Here is a 22,729-nt window from a genome sequence, read left to right as displayed (position 1 = left end):
CCAAAATCAAATTCCACTACGCATCTCATATTGTAATTTCTCACTTCTAATATCAATAATCTCATATTTTGCAGAGAAATGTAAATCACACCCAGAAAAATTGAAATTCCCCAACGTTTTTCTCTCCAAATACAAATCTAGGTGGAATATCAAATTCAGATTTGGGGATAATGATTTCCAAAAATGGAGATTCAAAATTTGAGAACTAATCTAACTAGGGCATTCAAGGTTGTCTGTAATTGGCAATTGAAAACAAGAATTGAGCAAGAAAATTTAGGCACAAAATTGGAAGAGGGAATTGCAGAAAGAGAGGAAAAGAAAAAGAGAGAATGGATTAGATTGGAGAAGAAAAAAAACCGAAGGTGGGCATAGATAATTGGAGAGTGAGGCATAGAGAATTGTAGAAAGAAAAAAAGAAGGGTAGTGTAGAGAATTGAAGAAGGAAAGCGAGAATATTATAAGAGTGATGGTCACATTATGACCGGCCATAATTTTAAAATATTATTAAAATTCTGTGTAGTTAATGCTCAATTGTTGAAATCTATGCCTCTGGAGAGTAACAATTTTTTAAAGACTAATATATCCTCAAATACAATAGTGGAGTAATACTAGTAGAATATATTTACTTGTGTAGTAGAATATATTGTATTTGTATCTTATATAAGTAGTACTCGTATATTTGTATTCAACCAATAATACGGCAATTTGGACTTCAAATTCCATTCTTCATTCTTGAGATTGGAAAATCAATAAATCCAATTCTAAGGCACTTTAAAATCAATAAATCCAACTCTAATGAAAAAAAAAAATACTTTTTCCTAGTTATTTTCCAATGCCTATATTTAAAAAAACATTGAACCATACGCTTTAGTTACGTAATTTAATAATTTTGATCAATTTTAACTATACTAATCTTTAATTATTATAAAATTATTTAGTAATTAACATGCACTTATTTGTAAGCAAGCACGTACATATTTTAATTTGCAAAACGAGGCAATAAAAGTTATTCAGATTATTTAATACTATATATTGTATAATTAATTTTGAAGTCATAATAAAATATGCTCTTGATATTTCAAATCTATTATTAGTGATTACTTATGTTTAGCTCCACTTATTTAATTTAAACTAATTTAATTTATACTATAACTTATCCTATTATTAAAGTAACTTGTGAATAAAAAACAATTCAAATGTTATACTACAGATTAATTTACTGTTTAATTATAGTGAAATTGATACTATAATATAATAGTAATAATAATAATTTGTCAATATAATTCAAATTTAATTATTTACTAGAGTATATTTTGAATTTTATAACTAATTTTAAATATAATATATATTTAACCTTGGTGTTACTATATCACAGCCTTCCCACATGTTCTGGAACATAAAATTAATTATTATTTCTAAAATATAGGAGTATTAAAATCTTTGATTTCACAAGACTTTATCAATAATGTATACAAAATTAAATAATATAATGAAATTTACTTATTAATATATATACACAGTACTATCATTTATTAAACAAAAATTACACAACTTGAAAATTAAAATCTATAAAGGCATCTCCAAAGGTCAAATTCATTTTTGAGTATATGTCACACTAAAAAGTCATTGAAAAAGTGAAGGGAAAATTATTTTTTCAGGAAATGTAATGCTACAATTTAAATAAGGAATTTATACTCCATTTAACCTTGGCATTGTATCACAGCATGCTTACTAATAAGTAATAAGGAAATGTAATGCTACAATTTAAAAAATGTATTTCTTTTATTGCTATTTATTTTTTTTAAAATAATAGGGAATTAAATTTTGATCTTTAAGTAACTTGTAAAATTAATGAGTTAATGATGATTTAAAAGAATAAAAATAAAAGAACGACTAATTTTAAGATAGACTAAATGAGAATGGTGTTCACGGGTGATACTCGCATAAGATAGTAGTATACTACTAGCATAGTAATGTTATCTCTCCTTACAAAAATAATTGCATTGTCATTATTGTTTCCGATTGATCTTTCATTGAATAAATTTGGAATTATTAATTTTATTATTTAATATTATATTTAACTGAAAATTTTGGAATTACACGTTTCAAATAATGTTTTGAAAAAAATTGAATGTTTCAATTAATCTTAAATTGAATTAATAAATTCATTTAATTAATTTTAAAAACTAAATATTACAGTAAAACATTAAAAAAAATATTATCACGAAACAATGTACTATCATACTCCACATACATATAATTTAAAAAACATCTGAAGTAGATAAAAACTTAATGTTAAATTTAAAATAAGTTTTTTAAATAAAAGCACCGAATAAAAGCATCAAATATATGAAGTACAGTACATTGTAAGCTCTAATATTTTGGCATATATTTTTGCTTAAAACAAAACTACTTACCAAGAGAGATAAATAAGAGGAAAGTGTGGTTTTCTTGAAGTTTTGTTTTTGTTTTAGTTAATATGCCAATAGAGATTGGAATAATGCGTTTATGTTTTTTGACTTTTAGTAATTTGTTTTATATTGCGTGAATTAAATATTGTATATTGCAAAGATTTTAAATGCTAGTATGAAAGTATCTAAAATAAATAAATTATGATAAATTAAAACTTTAAGTAAAACTAACTTTATATCTTCATTTTGCCGTTTCAGTATTTCACGCCATTTCCAAAAAGTATATTAAAGAATTTTAATATTGGTAAAGGGTTGTTTAGTAAAAGTACATAAACATTAAATAGTGTTACTTAATTTCTGATCTATTTATTACATATAAAGACCATAATACCCTATTATGGCCAGCCATAATGTGACTGCATAGCTTTACCCATATTATATAAACAGAAGAAAAAATAAATGATTACGGGGGCGCTCATGCTTGCGCTCATTTTGAGCGCTCAACGGAACATTCCTCATTAAAGTATACTCCGTTCTCCTATAAAATTTGTCACGTTTATCCATTTTTGTCTGTCCAATAAAATTTATCACATTTCAATTTTTACTATTGAAAGTTGAACTCTATATTCCACTAACTCATTCTCACTAACATTTTATTAATAAAACTAAAACTCTCTCCGTTCCTTATAATTTTTCATCATTTAACCCGGCACGAATTTTAAAAAATGTAATAGAAAGCGGGTTGAAAAAGTTAGTGTGGGTCTTACTTTTATAAATTAGTTTTATAATAAAATGTGAGTGTGAATGAGTTAGTGGAATGTGGGGTCCACAATCAAAAGTAGTGAGAGGTGACAAATTTTTAGGAATAGACGAAAATGGAAATAAGGGCAAAATTTTCAAGGACGGATGGACTATATAAAAGTAAGACTCATATTCTACTAAGTTTTTCAACTCACTTTTCATTACATTTCTTAAAATTTGTGTCCGATTAAAGTGTGACAAATTTATAGGACGGGGGAGTAATATTTTTAATTAATAAAATAATTAAAAGAATAATGTTGTTTCTTATAGGGTAACCCAAACTTAATCCGATGCAACTCGTCAGGTTATGACCCAAACTTAATAAAGCTTGAGCTAAACTTATTAATTACCTAGGAATTTAAGTTGGATTATCGCGTCAGGAATTATCAAACCGAATATTAATAATTAAATACATAAAATTGAAATAAGGAATTATCAGACCGAATATTAGTAATTAAATACATAAAATTGAAATAAGCATACAAGTGAATACTATAAAAGTATGAAAGGTTAATAACTAAATAAATAATCCATAAATTTAATGAATTTGTTATTTGAATAAAACCTGATTCAACATTAATCACTTAAAGTACGGATTAGTTAACTGCTTAACGGAGCAGAGCTAGTATAAACCTATACAAAAGATTTGTAAGTTTTTAAGATGTTGAGACAAAATGCTAGCTTAAGTAATTAAATAAGGGGAAGTAGCAAATAAGTCATGGATACTTAACGTTTACAAGTGGTAATAGCTTAAAGAATAAAATAAGTGAAGTGGCAATTGAGGTAAAACTAGCGTTAACACCTGTGCTATGCACAAGATATAAAAGATAGGGTAAAAGATTTTTAAATTATGAAGATATATTAATTTAAATAAAAAATATGGAGTAAATAAGTATAAAAATATATTTAGGACTAATCAAAATAAGTATTTGTAATATTATAAACAACAACAAAAAAATATTTGTACAATTGTACTTCTCTCAAGCCATTCTCAATGAAACATTTCATATTATCACACCATTAATTGTATTTTATTTTAATATTTGATATGAGTGTAGTATAAAATAAAAGAAATAACAAAAGAGGAGATGTGTGGATGAAATAGAATAAGTCATACAAATAAAGAAAAATGTAATACCACTATTTACAAAAGAATAAAAAAAAGCAAACTATTTGAACGAATAAATAGTTCACCAGTTTCGATTAACAAAATCAACTCAATTATAACTATGTGTACTTCTAGTAATTCAAATATAAATATATTTATAAATTATATATATTGAATATAAATATATTTATAAATTATATATCTTGAATATAAATATACATTTATAAGTAATTTCAACATATTTAATTAAACTAATATATTATATATAAAATTGTATATTACTATACGCAACAACAATTAATGTTATGCAATATTGTTCTTTGTTTGATAATGATATTAATTTAGTTTCATTTGATATCATTATTTGTTGGTGTTTCATAATTACTTAATTTAGCCACATTTGAATTCAATATAAACATATTTCAAAATTATGAGAAGTAAAAAGAATAGAAATATGAGTAAATAAAAAACAATTCAATCTATACAACACTTAATATAATTACACTATGATTTAGATTCCTATACAATCTAAGTATAGAACAATTAAATGGAGTGAGACACATTATAATTTTTTTGTATCTAACCTTTTGCAATATATTTTTCTTAGTTATTTATTTTTAATTAAATAAAATATGGGTTATAAATTAGTTAGTATTTGTACTTGGACATGCAGAACGAATTCGTATGAGTATGCTTCCTAAATGTCTAAACAGAAGTAAAACAATTAAATAATTTATAGCCCAAACAATGAGCCCAACAACTAAATAGGCGTGAAAACCTATTATTTCAAAATCACGTTTAAGATTAGATAGGGCAGCGGCGCCTCTGTCACTATTGGTCTCACTGTTTTCCGCTGGCAATGGCGTTGTCGGCCGCCTATCATATCTCTTTCTCTTCTTCTCGCGGTTCCACCTCTCGGCCACCGGCTTGAGGACTCCTCCACGCTACCCAACCGACGTCGCTGGTCATCAGCCCCTCTCTCTCGTAACTCTACTAAATTATAATTTTATGATATATAAAATATAGCACTGAAATTAAACTCTATTCGATTGAAAGATTATCAAATTTCCAAAATTATATACTACTAAAATCTAAATCATAGAATCTAACATAAGCCCAATAGCCCAAATAGCAACAAAAACCAATACTCATCAAACCCTAATAAATGACTATGGTTTTAACCGGATTCCTTATTTCATTTCCTTCTCTCTCGCCGCCTCCCCTCACCCGCCTGCACAGCCGCGTCGCCGGCAAGTGATCTCGGCGCTTCCCTCCTTTCCCTCCTTCCCTCATTTCCTTTTCTCTTCCCTCTAATCGGTGGAATAGCTGAACGCCGCCGCCGGACACCACCTCAGTTCCGCATACCCACTAAACACCCGTCTCTCGCTCGCTGCCTTCCTCCCTAGCCTGCACAGTAGCGTCGTCGGCGAGCGACGCCGGCGCTTGCTCTATCTCTTTCCTCTCTTCTCACCTTTCTCCCTCATCTCTCTCTCTCTTTTTACGCCACAACCACGACTGCCGTTTGCTTTGACGCCGGCGATGATAGTTGCGACTTGGAGCTGTCGCCGACTGCAATAAAAAAACCAGACAATTAGTCTTCTAAAATGGAGATTCAATTAATGGTGTGGGTATATATTACTGTTTATTCTTATTTGAGAAGCCACTATTGCTCAATAGGAGCTGCCTTTTTTCTATCCAATGGTTATCATTTCTCAAAATGACCAAAAGGATATACAAAATAGCTTCACATTTTCCCTCCAAAAAGGATAAAATTGTCTTTTCACCAAACTGTCACTTTAGATTAGTAAGATGCTGCCGTTTAATAGCACAACATCCCTTGTTGTGTTCCCACCACAGCAGGGGATCCACTCCCTGTAAAAGATAGATAAAATAAAAGAAAAATAAAATTAAAGATGGTGAAATATGATCTTAAATGATACTTTCATTAGTGTGGAAGCACCCGTGGCATAGTTCACCCGTGGCATAGTTCTTGAGCTGTTGTGGTAGAGGATCGTTCTTGGTTAGCTGTAGGACTAAGATGGTCTTGCAGCCTTCTAACAAACATCTATTCATTGGTATGAAGAAGATTAAGATGTGTGAAGTGTGCTTTCTGGTTAGACTGTGTGCACAGTAAGGAATAACAAGCTTTCTGGGTCCAGCGAATCCACTAGATCACGGGGTCTAGGAACTCACGGAACGTTGGAAGATCTCAGTCGTCGGACACCAAAATACCTCTTCAAAACCCTCAACCACATATACTAAAATTAGCACAGGGAAGTAGGGATCGATCCCACAGAGATGAATGCGCAATAAACATGTTCAAGGACTCGGAAACTATTTTTAGGTTGGCTGCTGCCATGCAATTTGGGTTGAGGAAATTAAACTAGACTTGGTAATTGAGATATGCTATTCTAACAACTGGATCGAAAGAACTACTTCCTAAATTTACCTAGACCTGGGAAAACAACTGACGGTGGGGACCATTTGCTGAAAAGGTAAAGTACGGATGAAAAGCTGGAAAACAACTAACTAAAGTACTAACTAACAGCGACATCATCTTCTCCAACAATTTGCATAAAAGAAAACAGTAAAAACAGAGGTAGGACGTGAATCGAAACGAAGCAGGCTGAATTTAAAGCAATAAAACGAAGAACAGTTAAAACTAAGGCATCTCTACGGCTACCAGACGAAGTAAAATTTAAAGAGAGCAGAAAGTTCAAAATCCATGCACAACTCGGTTTCCCTTGTTCAGATCCACACTTCAGATGCTAAATCCACTTCGGATCCAAGCATCCGAAACAAACTCCGACCAAAATTATATCCATAACTAAAGATTCGCCGATCCACCATAGATCAACAACAACAGCACAGATCCACAACCTATTTCCCAGATCAAGCACAAAAACATCCAAAACAGAGAATAACATTCAACTTCTGAAATAAAACCTCAAAAACACAGAATCAACGTAAATCAACACAAAATAAACACCATCATGACGTAAACTAAATGTATAGATAACGGTAAGTAGCAAACAACCAATCGACTTCAGAAACGTTGAAGTTCGACGGAATAACAGTGCAAAAACTGAATGTAAACTGATTGTATCTTCGCCTTCCATGAGGACGGTGTTACCACTGACTTTTTCCGAAGATGAAACCCCTAACTACCCCAGAATTCCCATTTTCCCCAAGTGTGTATGAGTGTGTGAGCTGAGAGCAAAATCATGTATATTTCGTGCGCTGCATGCTCCTCTTTATATAGGCATGAAAGTAGGTCTAGCAGGGTGTGAATAGTCTTCGTTACCCTTAGCTTGGACTTCCTTCATCTAGCCCTTTTTTTTTCTCTTAAATTCTGCTCACTTCCCTTCGCTTTCCTTCGCCGGTCCACTGCATTGAGCTCTTCCTGGACCTAGCGATTTCCTTCACACACCTGGCTTAAAAATTGTGTTAGACCCAGTAAAAAGGTGATTTTTCACCACATAACCGATGCATGAAATTAGCCACCTGGCTTAAAAATTGTGTTAGACCCAGTAAAAAGGTGATTTTTCACCACATAACCGATGCATGAAATTAGCCTTATCAAACTGCTCACACTTAAACCATACTTGTCCTCAAGTATAAAGACAAGAAAAAGGAATAAGGCGAATTTCAACGCATGGTTATCCCCTGACCGACTCCCTAGATTCTAACTTAACACAGACTCCTAGACCTAGACATAACTGACGCACAAATAACAAACACTTAAAATAAATGAAAACACATAGACACATATGCATGAGCTAGCTTCAACCTTTAGGCAACCGTCCCTACAAGATTAAGGTCAATCCAATAGGCTGCACTTCTCCAAATTGACCCCTTCCCCTCTTCTACCTAACCAATCTGTCAGTTCGTCAAGATAGCCTTTACTTCCCTAATTATTGGAATCACTCGATCACTCATTCCTCACCAGGGATGTTAGGATCGATTCTCTCATAAGTTATTGCCATACCACTGAAGCGTCGTGTTATGAAAGTTTTCTCCTTTCTACACTTCGTTCCCCCCTTTTTTATTGGGTCAGGTTACTATTGCTTCCTGCCCTTAGACATTTTTCTCCTGGACTTCGTCCAGCTTATATCTCCTCTTTTTCATTCATTTTTTTCTTTTTTTCCTCTCTGGACTTTGTCCAGCTTATTCCTCCATTTTATTTTTTTCTCTGGACTTTGTCCAGCTTATAACTCCTTTACCTGGACTTCGTCCAGCTTATACCTTCATAACCCAATTTCCCTATTTTTCTCCTTCATGACTCTTCTCCCTAAGCATTCAGTGGCGGCCCCATTTACATGTGTTAGCTCAAAATTGTTTTAGGCTTGTAACTCGCTCTTATAGTGGGGCTTCACAACTAAGTCAGCTAAGGCATCTTCTATCATTCTTACTTCATCCAGATTGACCTCGGCTTATTAAAGGAAAAGGCTTCTAAGTTGAAATACATCCTATCTTCAATTACTCTCACTAAGGAGATCATGCCGTATTATATTCACCAGCTCATGCGACACAAACAAAACCTAGACTTAACGACTCCTAACATGCTGAACAAATACACGCATTGACTCCCCTCCCCCTCCCACTTCACTCAAGCTTGTCCTCAAGCCATCGCCGTGAAGGGGGGAAATAGGGTAGTCAATTCCACACACAAGAAACAAATAATAACCATATAAAACTTCTCACACTTAGACCGAGCATCGGGCTAAGTGGGAGAAGACACAATAAAACAGAAAACATAAACTTAGACCAAGCATTGGGCTAAGTGGGAGAAGGTAAACACATATAGCAATTATTAGCAGAGACACAGACAATAACAAAGACATAAAAAAACAAAATTAACGTAAAGCAGAAAATAAAAGTTACTTGGTCATGGGGGTGATTCACTTCTGGGTCTGGCTCCCTCGAGAGCCAGAATGGGGTGGGATTCTGGGTCGAGTTATCTTCACTTTCTTTTTCGCCGGCAGCTCGGGCTCCTCTTCTTCCTTCTCTTGCTGAACAGATACTGGTGTCTTTAACATCAGGGACTTTGATTTGGATGGGAATAACACTGGCTTAGACGCGGATGGGGTAACCACTTGTTTGAGCTTGTGTGGGGGTTGCTGGAGGGAAGAACTGCCTTGGACGGGTTGCTTGACCTCGCTGCTGGACCCAGGAAGCACCTTCGACTGGGTCAAGGGGAGTGTCTTTTCCAACCATTTCAACATTTTCATTATCAGCTCCACAGCCACCGTCATCCGTTCATTCTGCTTGGAGGACTTCACCGCCAAGTCTGCAATGTTCCCCCGCAGTGTCTTCACCTCTTCACGGTTCCCGCTCAATTATTTCCTTATCCCTCCGAGCTCTCTCACCATCTCCTTTCTCATCACTTGCATTTCCTTCCTCATCTCCTGCACATCCTTCCTCAGCTCCTCGACCTCTTCACTGGGCACAGGCTCCACCGCCCCCGTCTCCGTTTTCACCTTGTATCCTACCTCGTAGAAGAAAGTCTGTTTGCCGTGAGCTTGGAGCAACCCTTTGTTGAAAAAGTATTCAACACTGAAAGTCTCCGGGGGCTCGCACATCTCGACCAAAGGAGCGGTTTTGGCTATCTTTATGTCAATATTCCGCTGGAGGTAGGCGCCTAGGAGATGGCATGTATAATATGTCGAGCAGGGTTGCTTGTCATTTGATGACATGCTTGAGCCAACCAGTAGCCTAGATGCACCTTTACACCTTTCGCCATGCACCAAGTGAAGTAGAGGTCGGTCGTTGTCAGAGCTGAATTCGCAGTTCCCATTAGGTTGTAGCTGATAAACGTCTGGGCGAATCGGAGGATGCGGTCTTCAATGTGAGAGGCCTTGGAGTAGCCGGACTTGAACGCCCCCGCCTTGGAGTGGGTAACCAGCTCCCATGCGGCCTGCACTTTAAATCCTGGCGTGTTCTTCAGTACGCCGACCATCCTCTCGTTCCAGATACCTGATAAGGCTAATTTCATGCATCGGTTATATGTGAAAAATGTTATAATTTGCTGGGTCTAACACGTTTCCTAAGCCAGGTGTGTGAAGAAAAATCGCTAGATCGAGGAAGTGTTGAAGGAGATGGTCTAGCGAAGGAAAGGAACGAAGTGAGCAGGATTTAAAAGAAAAGAAGGCGTGACAGAGGAGTCAATAGCTGAGGGCAACAAAGTCTTATCTATACCTCGCTGGGCCCCACTCCAACGCCTATATATAGAAGAGCATGCAACGCACATCATATCACTTTTTTCACTCTTCTTAGCTCACACACATTACACACACTTGGGAATGGGAGATCTGGGGTAGTCGGGTACGAAAGGTTACTTTCTTTAGAAGTTTCGCGGTTGGCAACACCGTCCGAGTGTGGACGAAGATACAATTCCTTTTAATTTCAGTTGTTTTGCTCGTTTTTGCTGTCGAACTTCACTTTTGGGAGTCGACCTGGTTGTTGATGATACTTATTGTCTTTCCGCTTTGTTGATTTGCGTTTAGCAGTTGAATTTCAAGTCGATTTGCGTAGATCTCTCTGCTGGTAGTTTATTTCTACAAGTATTATGTCGATCTCTGTTTTATTTTGATGTTGTGGTGTTTGATATGGGAATTTGGTGATAGATCTGTGGTTTATTGACTGTTTGGAGGTTTTTGTTCGAATCTGAAGTGATGAAGTGTTTCTGTTGGTTGGAGTTCGTGTTGGACGCTTGGATCCGGAGTGGATTTAGCGTCTGAGGTTGGATTCGACGTGAGAAAAGAAAGTTGTTAGATGGATTCGAGTTTTCTTCTTGTTTTCTGTTTTGCTTCGTCTAGTGTCTGCAGATCTGTTTAGTTCTTCGTTGTTTATGCATAAATTTGATTTAAAATTAGTTTGCTCTGTTTTGATTTCGTTCATGTTGAATTTCTTATGAGTTTTACGCAATTTGGTTGTAGAAGACGATGTCGCTGTTAGTTAGTACTAGAGTTAGTTATTCTGCCAGCTTTTCGTACGTACTTCTGCTTTTTCAGTCATGGTCCCCACAGTCGGTTTGTTTCCTAGGTCTAGTAGTGAAGTAGTTTTCTTAGATCAAGTGTTGAGCAGTTAATTTCCTTTGCAACGTTCTCTTATAATTTCGCCTAGGTCTAGCTGTTAGCTTAGGAGTTTTAAAGATTCCCAAGTCAAGTTTAATTTGTTTTCCTCAACCCAAAAAAAAATGCGTGGCAGCAGCCAACACCAAAAACACACCCAAATCCTTGAACATGAGTATTACGCATCCTTCTCTGTGGGATCGATCCCTACTTCCCTATACTAGGTTTAGTAAAGTGGTTGAGGGTTTTTGAAAGAAGTGCTCTGTGTGTCCGACGACCGGGATTTCCTGCGACCAACGAGTTCCTAGACCGCGTGATCTAGTGGATTTGCTGGACCTAGGGAACCTGTTATTTCCTTTTGAACACACTGTACGCAACAGAGAGACACTTTTCAAATGGCGCCGTTGCCGGGGATGGATGGCGTTTGTTGTTATTTCATTTAAGGATTTGGAGTAAATATTTTAATTTCTGTTATTTTCTTTCTCCTTGACAGTTTATGAAAGCAGGCTTCCAATCTGGAAGTTGGGCAAGCTCATCTGGATCAGGGAGTGGCCAATACAAGTGGCGAGTCAAGGAATCTACATCTACCATCACCACCAGATCAGGATTGAGGACGGAGGATCCATTCCCGTTCGAGTCAGAAAGTGAAAAGGAGTGGAATTCGTCGACAGAGGAGAACCCAGGGTCATCAACAGAACCAGAGCATTCCGAGACCGAGGAGGAGAAGGACCCAGATATGGCTCATCTGCTAGATCCCGATCCGGAAATAGGGTCGCTCACCGCACATCTTGACGGTGAACCCGCTCATGCTATAGTCTCGAACCAACGACGGAGGTCGATCGATATCAAGACAAATGTACTTGGAGTTCTGCCTACTTTCTCTGGGCGTAGGAACGAATGCCCCTATGAATTTTTGAACGAGTTCAGTAAACTATGCAGCATTCAAAAGCGACCCAACGAGGCAACAGAGGAGGACTACCGTCTTCGAGCAATTCCGTTTGCTCTCAAAGGGGAGGCGAACACTTGGCTGCTAAGGCTTCCACCGGACTCGATTAACACGTGGAAGGATTTTAAACTGGAATTTCTGGATTACTTTTTTCCATCCAACAAGACGAATGCCTTGAAGAAGGAGATTCAGGAGTGCAAACAAGAATACGATGAGTCTCTGAGTTCTTATTGGTCCCGTTTCAAGGGGCTGTTGGATGCTTGTCCGAACCACAGGATGATAGAAGCGGAGACTTACTATCTGTTCTACGAAGGTGCAAACCCTGAATCAAAGGACTTGATGAACTCCTCGAGCGGGGGAAATTTTACCAAGAATAAGGCAAGTGAAGCTCGGGAAACCTTGGGGAGACTGATCGAGGCAAAGAAGGCCTATGATAACCCGCGAAGCATATTGAGGAGAGGATCAGCTAATGCAGTGATGGATCAAGAAGACAAGAAGGTGGAAGATAGGATCGATAAACTGGAAAAGGCCTTGCTAAATGCAATTGAGAAATACAATCCGCATGCTCCAGTGGAAATTGAGAAACCCCCTGGTCAAGAGGAAAGGCAACTTCAACCATACTACAGTCAGCCCTGCGAAGGGGAGTGTCAAGCTCAAGCAAATTCGATGGGAAGTTGGAATCCCGATGGAAGTTGGAATCAAGGAAGACAGAGGGACGCTCCATGGAGGACTCACCCAAACTTCAGATGGACTGACCATGATCAAGGCCAGCCACCTCCACTTCAGCTCACGAATTATGCACACCCTCCGGAGAGGCAGTCCAACTGGTCAGGGAAAGGTCAAGAGGGACAATTGCAGCTGGGGTACAGGAATCAGGACCAAACTAATTGGGGAAACCGAAATCAGAACAATCCAGGGAGTTCCTATGTGCCACCTCATCAGAGAAATAATCAAGGACACTACCAGAATTCCCAACCAAATCATCAAGGGAATCAAGGGTCTGGTAGCCAGTACAATAACCATCAGGGAAATCAAGGGTCGAATAACCAATACAACAATCATCAAGGCAACTATCGTCAGAACCAAGGTCAAGGACCAAATTCTGGTCAATTCAACTCCAGACCACAGCGGAGTTTGGATGACATGGTCCATGATCTAGTGAATTCACAGCAGTTCATGCAAGGTAACCTACACTCCAACAATGACATGGTGCACAAGTTACAAGATGCTCAGTCTGAACATAAAGCCGCCATGGACATGATGGCAAAACAACTTTCCCAGATCGCAGTTTCCTTGAATGAGATGCGAGGGAATGAAGGCAAACTTCCTGCCACCGTCAAACCGCCGGACCGAGCAAACATTAGTCAAATCACCTTGAGGTCTGGGCGGGGTTATGAAGGGCCGACGTTGGAAATTGATGAGGAAGTGCCTATGCAAGCTAGTGAAGGGAAACAGAGTCAGCAACATCAAGAGGAAGGCGCTAGACCGAGGGAGATCCTTGTTCAGAGAGACCTCCAGAAGGGAGATTTAGGGGGATCCCTACCTCGATCGAGGGACCCGTTCTTCCTAGACCCCGAACCTGAGGAAGTGAGTAAGGAAGGAAACAAGGGAGTTGATGAAACCCAGGCTGGGACTTCCACAAATGCAGTAAAGCGAGCAAAACCATTTCCATATCGTGGGGAGGCGAAGAAGAAAAAGGATGATACAGAGGATCTCATGGAGATTTTCAGCAAGTTGGAAATCAACCTGCCATTCTTGCAAGCCTTGAAAATGCCCGCCTTCAGTAAGTTTATCAAGGAGTTTATTGCAGGGAAGACCAAGCCAGATGGGAAGATTGTGATCGGGGAGACTGTGTCTGCTGTGATACAAAAAAGAAGGATGCCCTCAAAATGCACCGACCCAGGTATGTTCACATTACCCATCTCTCTAGGGGATATCAAGGTTGAGCATGCTATGTGTGATCTAGGGGCGTCAATAAATGTTTTACCACTTTCGATCTATAAGAAGTTGACTGGGGTAAGAATGGTTGCTACCAAGGTAGTGATCCAGTTAGCAGATAGAACTTGCATTTGCCCTGAAGGAGTGTTGGAAAATGTTATAGTCAAGGTGCATGATTTTCTATATCCTGCTGATTTTTATGTGATCAAGATGAATGATAATGAGTCTGCTGAGTCCAGTGGGGTACTTTTAGGGAGACCATTTTTGCGTACTGCTAAGACCATTATCGATGTTTTTGATGGAACAATTTGCTTGGACTATAATGGGGAAAAGTATACCTTTAGCATAGATGAGGGGATGAAAAGGCCTTTAGATGTTGAGAATCTCTATGCTATTGATGTTATTAACCCTTTGGTCCAAGAATATCTTGAGACGGAATTGATGCAGGAACAAATCGACAACTCGGAGTTGAGCCATTCGATTGACAAAGAAGTTGTGGGATGGTGTGCAGCAATGAACACAGCAGAATTAACAGATGAAGAACTCACAGAGGCCATTATGGAATTCTGCAGAAGCCCTGAATCAGCTAGATCTAAGGGATCAGCTTATGTGGCTAGTCTGGAAAAATCTCCTGGGTCTGGGAAGGAGACCTTACCAGAAATTACAGACAAAAATCCCTTGCCCCAGGAGACGAATGGAACAAAAAAGGAGCTGAAGACACTTCCACCGGGCCTCAAGTACGCTTACTTGGAGGAGGATGAGACATTTCCGGTAATAGTCAACAGCAACTTGACCAAGGAGCAAGAGAAGGAGTTATTGGAAGTCATCAAAAGAAACAAGAAAGCAATAGGATGGACTCTCTCAGATTTGGTGGGAATAAGTCCGGATCTTTGTATGCACCACATTCGTTTAGAAGAAAGTGCGAAGGCTCATCGAGATGCACAACGGAAGCTGAACCCGAACATGCGAGAGGAGGTCCTAAAGGAGGTATTGAAATTGCTTGCTCTAGGGATCATCTACTCCATTCCTGACAGCGAGTGGGTCAGTCCTGTTCATATGGTACCAAAAAAATCAGGAATACAGGTTGTCAAGAATGAGAAGAATGAGTTGGTACCCACCAGATTAGTGACAGGATGGAGGATGTGCATCGACTACAGGAAGTTGAACGAAGCCACAAAGAAGGATCATTTTCCTTTACCTTTCATTGATCAGATGCTGGAAAGACTGGCAGGCAAACAGTACTTTTGTTTCCTTGATGGATACAGCGGCTACTTCCAAATCTACGTTAATCCAGAGGACCAAGGAAAAACCACATTCACGTGCCCTTTTGGTACATATGCATACCGAAGAATGCCATTTGGATTGTGTAATGCACCGGGAACTTTCCAACGGTGTATGATGAGCATTTTCTCGGATCTGTTGGAAGTATGCATTGAGATATTCATGGACGATTTCACTGTATATGGGAACTCATTTGATACTTGTTTAGCCAGCCTTGATCTAGTGTTACAGAGATGCCAGGAGAAGCATTTAGTGTTGAACTTCGAGAAGTGCCACTTCATGGTGACTGAAGGCATTGTCCTGGGTCACGTGGTTTCTGAGAGGGGTATTCAGGTAGACAAAGCAAAGGTGGATGTGATATCAAAATTACCATACCCTACGAATCAAAAAGAGGTGAGAGGTTTCCTAGGCCATGCAGGGTTCTATAGGAGGTTTATCAAGGATTTTGCAAAAATCGCGCAACCACTCACTCGGTTGTTACATAATGATGTGGAGTTCGTCTTTGACGAAGGATGCGAAAGGGCGTTCCAGTTGCTTAAAGATAGGTTAATATCAGCACCAATTATCAGGGCACCAGACTGGAGCCATCCTTTCGAGATAATGTGTGATGCGAGCGATTTCGCTGTGGGAGCTGTCCTAGGACAGAAAATTGATGGAAAAAGTTATGTGATCTTCTATGCTTCCAAGACGCTGAATCAGGCTCAGAAAAATTATGACACCACGGAGAAGGAAATGTTGGCTGTCGTATACTCGTTTGAAAAATTCCGACCCTATCTCCTTGGGTCGAGGGTTATAGTCTTCACGGATCACGCGGCGATTAAGTACTTGCTGGCTAAGAAAGAGTCTAAGCCGAGATTAATCCGTTGGGTGTTACTCTTGCAGGAGTTTGATTGGGAAGTAAGAGACAAGAAGGGAACGGAAAATAGAGTGGCTGATCACTTGAGCAGAATACATCAGGGGGAAACAGAAGAGGCCATACCCGATGCCTTCCCCGAGGAGCATTTGTACCTTCTGGAGAAATTTCCTAGACCACCTAACTGGGAAGCAGTTTTGGCTTTGACCGGTCTAGGGGAATCGGATAAGGGGAAGCGCACACTGAATGCAGAACCATGGTTTGCCGATTTAGCCAACTACTTGGTCACGGGAGAGATGCCAAGTTCAGACGAGATTTCCCGGGCCCAGAGGATGAAGATTAGAAGTGAAGCTAAATATTACTTTTGGGACGATCCTTACCTGTGGAAAATGTGCTCAGATCAAGTGATTAGACGCTGCATTCCCGAATGGGAACAAAGAGATGTGTTAATTCATTGCCACACGTTAGCATGTGGAGGTCACTTTGGACCAAGGAAGACAGCGAGGAAAGTCTTGGACAGCGGTTTTTATTGGCCGACGCTAAATAGGGATGCTTTTGAATTCTGCCAATGTTGCGAGAGGTGCCAGCAGACGGGGGGAATTTCAAGAAGAGACGAGATGCCTCAGGTCCCAGTGATAGTGTGCGAAATTTTTGATGTGTGGGGAATGGACTTTATGGGACCGTTCCCATCGTCTTGTGGGAATACATATATATTGGTTGCAGTAGACTATGTGTCTAAGTGGATAGAAGCTAAGGCCACCATAACATGTGAATCGAAGGAGGTGGCAAAATTTTTGAAGGCCAATATTTTCAACAGATATGGAGTTCCTCGGGCCATCGTCTCGGATCAAGGAACTCATTTCTGTAATCGCACCATCGAGGCTTTGATGAAGAAATATGGTGTTCACCATAGAGTGTCGACTCCTTACCATCCTCAGTCTAATGGCCAGGCAGAGATTTCTAATCGCGAGATCAAGGCGATATTGGAGAAAACAGTTAATCCGTCAAGGAAGGACTGGAGCAAGAGACTCGGGGACGCATTGTGGGCTTACAGAACTGCTTTTAAAACGCCTATTGGAATGTCGCCTTACAGACTTGTGTTTGGCAAGATGTGTCACTTACCTGTTGGTATTGAGCACAAGGCGTACTGGGCAGTGAAAGAAATGAACATGAAGCCGATAGCTTGCGAAGAAGAAAGGAAGTTACAATTGCAAGAATTGGAGGAACTTCGGCTGGAGTCGTTTGAGTCTGCCATGTGGTACAAAGAAAGAACGAAGTTATGGCATGATAAAAATCTCCGGGTCAAGGAACTTCATGTGGGACAGAAGGTGCTCCTTTTTCAGTCTCGGCTCAAGCTAATGCCAGGGAAACTGAAGTCTAAATGGATCGGCCCATATACCATCATCGGCATCCGAGCAAATGGAGCAGTGGAGATCCAGGGAAGTGCTCCAAACTCTGTTCCTTTCCTTGTAAACGGTCATAGAGTGAAAGTCTATAGGGATAATTCCGAGTTGTGTGTTGTGGACGAAGTTCCACTACATGCACTCCCTACTATCGCCTAAACGGACGGGGGAAATTTCCGATGAATTCCTGGGTCAAGGAGTAAGTTAACAATTTTGAAAATACAAACTGAACCAGGGAATCTCGGAAATACAAAAAGTGTGTAAATAGTTTAATTGCTTTTTAAACTTAGAAAATCCAAAAATATTTTCGAAGCACCAGACTCCAAAGGGAACCGATATTTTATGCTCTAACCTTGACCTAGGAGTCTGGAGCCTTCATTTCTTTGTTTTGTAGGACATGGTCGAGGGAATTAGCTAGAGAAGAACCTGAGGGAAGAAGTCAAGGGAAGTCTGGAGGAAGGAGTCGAGGAGGGAAAAAGATATTTTGAATTTCAAATTCTGGCCGATAATTATGGAAGTTGTACGGTTGCTTACATCATGCCTGCAACCGCACCATCTTTTCACCAGAAAAGCAACCGTCGTCCTTCTCTCTCCAATTATCCCCAAATCGACGAAAATCTGATTCACTCTCCCTTCTCTCTAATTTCGTTCTCTCTCTAAAAAACTAAACCCTAACCAAATTCGACCAGTTTTTCTCTCATTTTTCAGATCTACACCGATGGATTCTACCCAAAGCACTGTGTACGACCCAACCTTGCTGGCAGAGTTGACGCAGAAGGTGGGGAGCGTCGAGAAAGCAAAGGAGGTGTATGCCCTATTCGCCGCTAGCCTGATGCCGTCTGCGCCGGTCGCACCACCACTGACGATTCCGGCAGACTCGGCTGCACAACCGGCGAATCTTCCTGAAGAAGGACCGCGAGATTCTACATCTCCACATGCAGAAACCGCTTCACAAAAAGCGGAGGAAGAGGGGGCACCACACGAACGGGCGGAGGGTGATGAACCGGCTCACGACGAGACCATGGTGGAGACAGAAAGGCAAGAAACTGAGAACCCTAATCTTGAGGGTAGGGAAGTTTGTGAGGGGGAAACCCCTATTTCTGATGAAGTTCGTAAGGGGGAAACCCCTGTGTTAGATGAAGTTGCGGAGGGGGTAACCCCTATTGTGGATAATGTGGTTGAGGGGGAAACCCCTGTGTTAGAAAAAGTTGCGGAGGGGGAAACCCCTGTGTTTGAAAAGGTTGCTGAGGGGGAAACCCCTATTTCAGAGAAAGTTGCAGAGGGGGAAACCCCTATGGAGACGGGGGATGAGACCCCGGTTGATTTCAGGGGTGCGACCCCTGAGTTCGTGGAAGAGGGGGCAACCCCAGGAGATGTCAGGGGGGAGAACCCCATTTATATTGAGGGGGCAACCCCAATGTTGGTTGGTGAGGGGGAAACCCCAGAAAAGCTTTTAGAGGAATCAGATCTACCTACAACTGGAGTACCGGAGCCCGAGGGAGGGCTGAAACTGATTGTGGACCTGGTTGATGACCAGGAAGAAGATGTGCCCAAGGTTGATGAGAGGGCAGAAAGGAGGCGCACCAGGAGGAGCCTCCTCGATGAAGTCGATGACTTAGTGCCTGACGCAACAGAGGCAGAGGAGCGCCGCTTGGCCAAGGAGAAGGCAAGGAAAGGAAAGGCGGCGGCGACCTCATCCACCCGGTCTAGGAAAGCTCCCTCCGTCCAGGAGGTCGAGGAGACCCTTTCCCCTGTAACCGAGGAACCCTCTGTCGAGGAACAAGACGAGCCCATCCCTGAACCCAGCTATGACTCTGAGGAAGCTGAAGAAGAGCCGATTCCAGGACGTTTGGAAATCTGGCTGACTAAAGAATTGCTAGAGGAGATGAGGCAGTTCGACGACCAAAAGAGGATCGCAGTGTACAAGGAGAGGTGTAGCGCCGGGAAGATGGCCAAGTCAGGGAAGCAGTACAGCTCGAGGGAGCTTAAAATGATTGCATGTGATAAGGAATTCCGCGCCTGTATCCAAGCGATAGGATTTGAGTGGCTGTTGCAGCACAGTCAGGAGAGGGTGCCAGTGGATCTAGCAAGGGAGTTTTTCTCCACTTTTCGTTTAAAGAATACCACTGATCTCGACGCGGATTCTATCACGTTCAGGCTTTTCAATCAGGAGTATGAGTTGAGCATTAGGGAGTGGTCTCTGCGGATGGGGTTGTTTACCCAGGCCGAGGATGAAGAGGGGGCGTGGAATGACAGGATGGTTGGAATGCCGAAGAACACGCCTGGTTTCAAAGTACAGACGGCATGGGAACTGGTCACGCACCCTAAGTCGGGGGCGTTTAAGTCCAGCTACTCCAAGGCCTCCCACATTGAAGACCGGATTCTCCGCTTTGCTCAAACGTTTGTCAGCTATAATTTGATGGGTAGCGCGAATTCAGCTCTCACCACTACCGACCTCTACTTCACATGGTGCATGGCGAAAGGTGTTAAGGTGCACCTCGGATATTGGCTGGCGCAGGCGTGCCACCAAATGACGAGCAACCCTGCGCGTCATATGTACACCTGCCACCTCATCGGCGCTTACCTCCAGAGAAATATAGAAATGAAAATTGCCAAGGCCGCTCCGTTGGTAGTCATGTGCGAACCCCCAGAGGTGTTTAGTGTTGATTATTTCTTCAACAAGGGGTTGCTGCAGACTCAAGGCACCAAGACTCTCTTCTATTCGTTGGGAGACAAGGTGAAGGCAGAGCCGGAGGAAGCCGAGGAAGCCATGCCAAGTGAAGAGTTTGAAGAGCTACGCAAGGAAGTCCAGGACGTGAAGAAAGAAATGCAGTTGATGAGGAGAGAAATGATCAAGGAGCTTGGTGGGATAAGGAAGGAATTGATGGGGAATCGGGAGGAAGTGAAGACCCTGAGGGGCAACATTGCTGATTTGGCGGTGAAGTGCGCCAAACAGAATGAGCGAATGACGGAAGCGGTGGAGCTTTCAATGAAGATGTTAAAGTGGTTGCAGCAGACGCTCCCCTTGACCCAGTCGAGGACAACTCCTGGGTCCAGCAGTGAAGTCAGGCAGCCCACTCAGAGCAGTCCCTCCGTCAGGCATCGCAGCAATCGCTCAAGCAGTTGATCCCCCCGGCCGTTCCCATGCAAGTTCCAGCCCCACCTAAACCAAAGTCTATAGTGAGGAAGCCAGTACCTGAACAAGCAACACAGGAGGAAGAAGAGCTGGAGCAGCCAGCAAAGAAGAAAGTAAAAGTGACCCGACCCGGAATCCCACCCCAGTCTGGCTCTCGAGGGAGCCAGCCCCAGAAGTGAACCACCATCTCTTGACCAAGTAACTTTTATTTTTCGTTCCTTTAGTTTTTTTTATTTTTATTTATTTTTTATTCCTGTTATCTACGTGTTTTATAATTGTTGTGTCTTCTCCCACTTAGCCCACTGCGTGGTCTAAGTGTGAGAAGTTTGTATTTTCTGTTTTGTTGTGTTTTTCTTGTGTTTTCTGTTTTATTGTGTTTCTTCTCCCACTTAGCCCATTGCTTGGTCTAAGTGTGAGAAGTTTGTGTTTATATAATCTGTTTTGTTATTTTGCATTGATCTCTCTGTTCCCCCCTTCACGACGATGGCTTGGGGACAAGCTTGAGTGAAGTGGGAGGGGGAGAGGAGTCAATGCATTACCTTTGTTTGCATGTTAAGAGTCTGTAAGTCTTAAGTGTTGTCGCATGAGCCAGTGAATATAATACGGCATGATTCCCTTAGTGAAAGTAATTGAAGATAGGAGGCATTTCAACTTAGAAGCTTTTTCCTTAAATAAGCCTAGTTAATCTGAGTGAAGCGAGAACGATGGAGGATGCCTCTACTTACTTAGTTGTGAAGCCCTACTATAATAGTGAGTTATAAGCCTTAAATAACTTCGAGCTAACACATGTTTAAGGGCCACCACTGAATGCTTAGGGAGAAGAGCTATGAAGGAGAAAAAATGGGAATTGGGTTATGAAGGTATAAGCTGGACGAAGTCCAGGGTAAGGCGTTATAAGCTGGACGAAGTCCAGAAGGAAGGAGAAATGGAGGAATAAGCTGGACGAAGTCCAGAGAAAAAAAAAAGTATAAAAAGGAAAAAAAAAATATATAAAAGAGGAGGAATAAGCTGGACGAAGTCCAGGGGGAAATGGTCTAGAAGGCAGGAATGATAATAGCCTGACCCAGGAAGGAGGAACTCTCATAACCCGACGCTTCAGTGGTGTAGCATTAACTTAAGAGAGAATCGATCCTAACATCCCTGGTGAGGAATGAGTGATCGAGTGAATCCAACAATCGGGTAAGTAGAAAGCTATCTTGACAAGCTGACAGATTGGCTAGGTAAAGGAAGGGAAAGGGCCTATTTGGAGGAGTGCAACCTATTGAATTGACCTTAATCTTGTGGGGACAGATGCCTAAAAGTTGAAGCTAGCTCATGTATATGTGTTTATGTGTTTGTATGTTTTTCTTATATTTTCTTAGTTTTTCTTTGTGTCTAGGTCTAGGAGTCGGTCAAGAGATAACCTTGCTTGAAATTCGCCTTATTCTTTTTCTTTTCTTGTCTTTATACTTGAGGACAAGTATGGTTTAAGTGTGAGCAGTTTGATAAGGCTAATTTCATGCATCGGTTATATGTGAAAAATGTTATAATTTGCTGGGTCTAACACGTTTCCTAAGCCAGGTGTGTGAAGAAAAATCGCTAGATCGAGGAAGTGTTGAAGGAGATGGTCTAGCGAAGGAAAGGAACGAAGTGAGCAGGATTTAAAAGAAAAGAAGGCGTGACAGAGGAGTCAATAGCTGAGGGCAACAAAGTCTTATCTATACCTCGCTGGGCCCCACTCCAACGCCTATATATAGAAGAGCATGCAACGCACATAAACACACTTTTTTTCACACTCTT

The sequence above is a fragment of the Salvia hispanica genome, chromosome 1, assembly GCF_023119035.1.
Source record: "Salvia hispanica cultivar TCC Black 2014 chromosome 1, UniMelb_Shisp_WGS_1.0, whole genome shotgun sequence".
NCBI classification, from domain to species: domain Eukaryota; kingdom Viridiplantae; phylum Streptophyta; class Magnoliopsida; order Lamiales; family Lamiaceae; genus Salvia; species Salvia hispanica.
Note: the sequence above shows the minus strand (reverse complement) of the source record.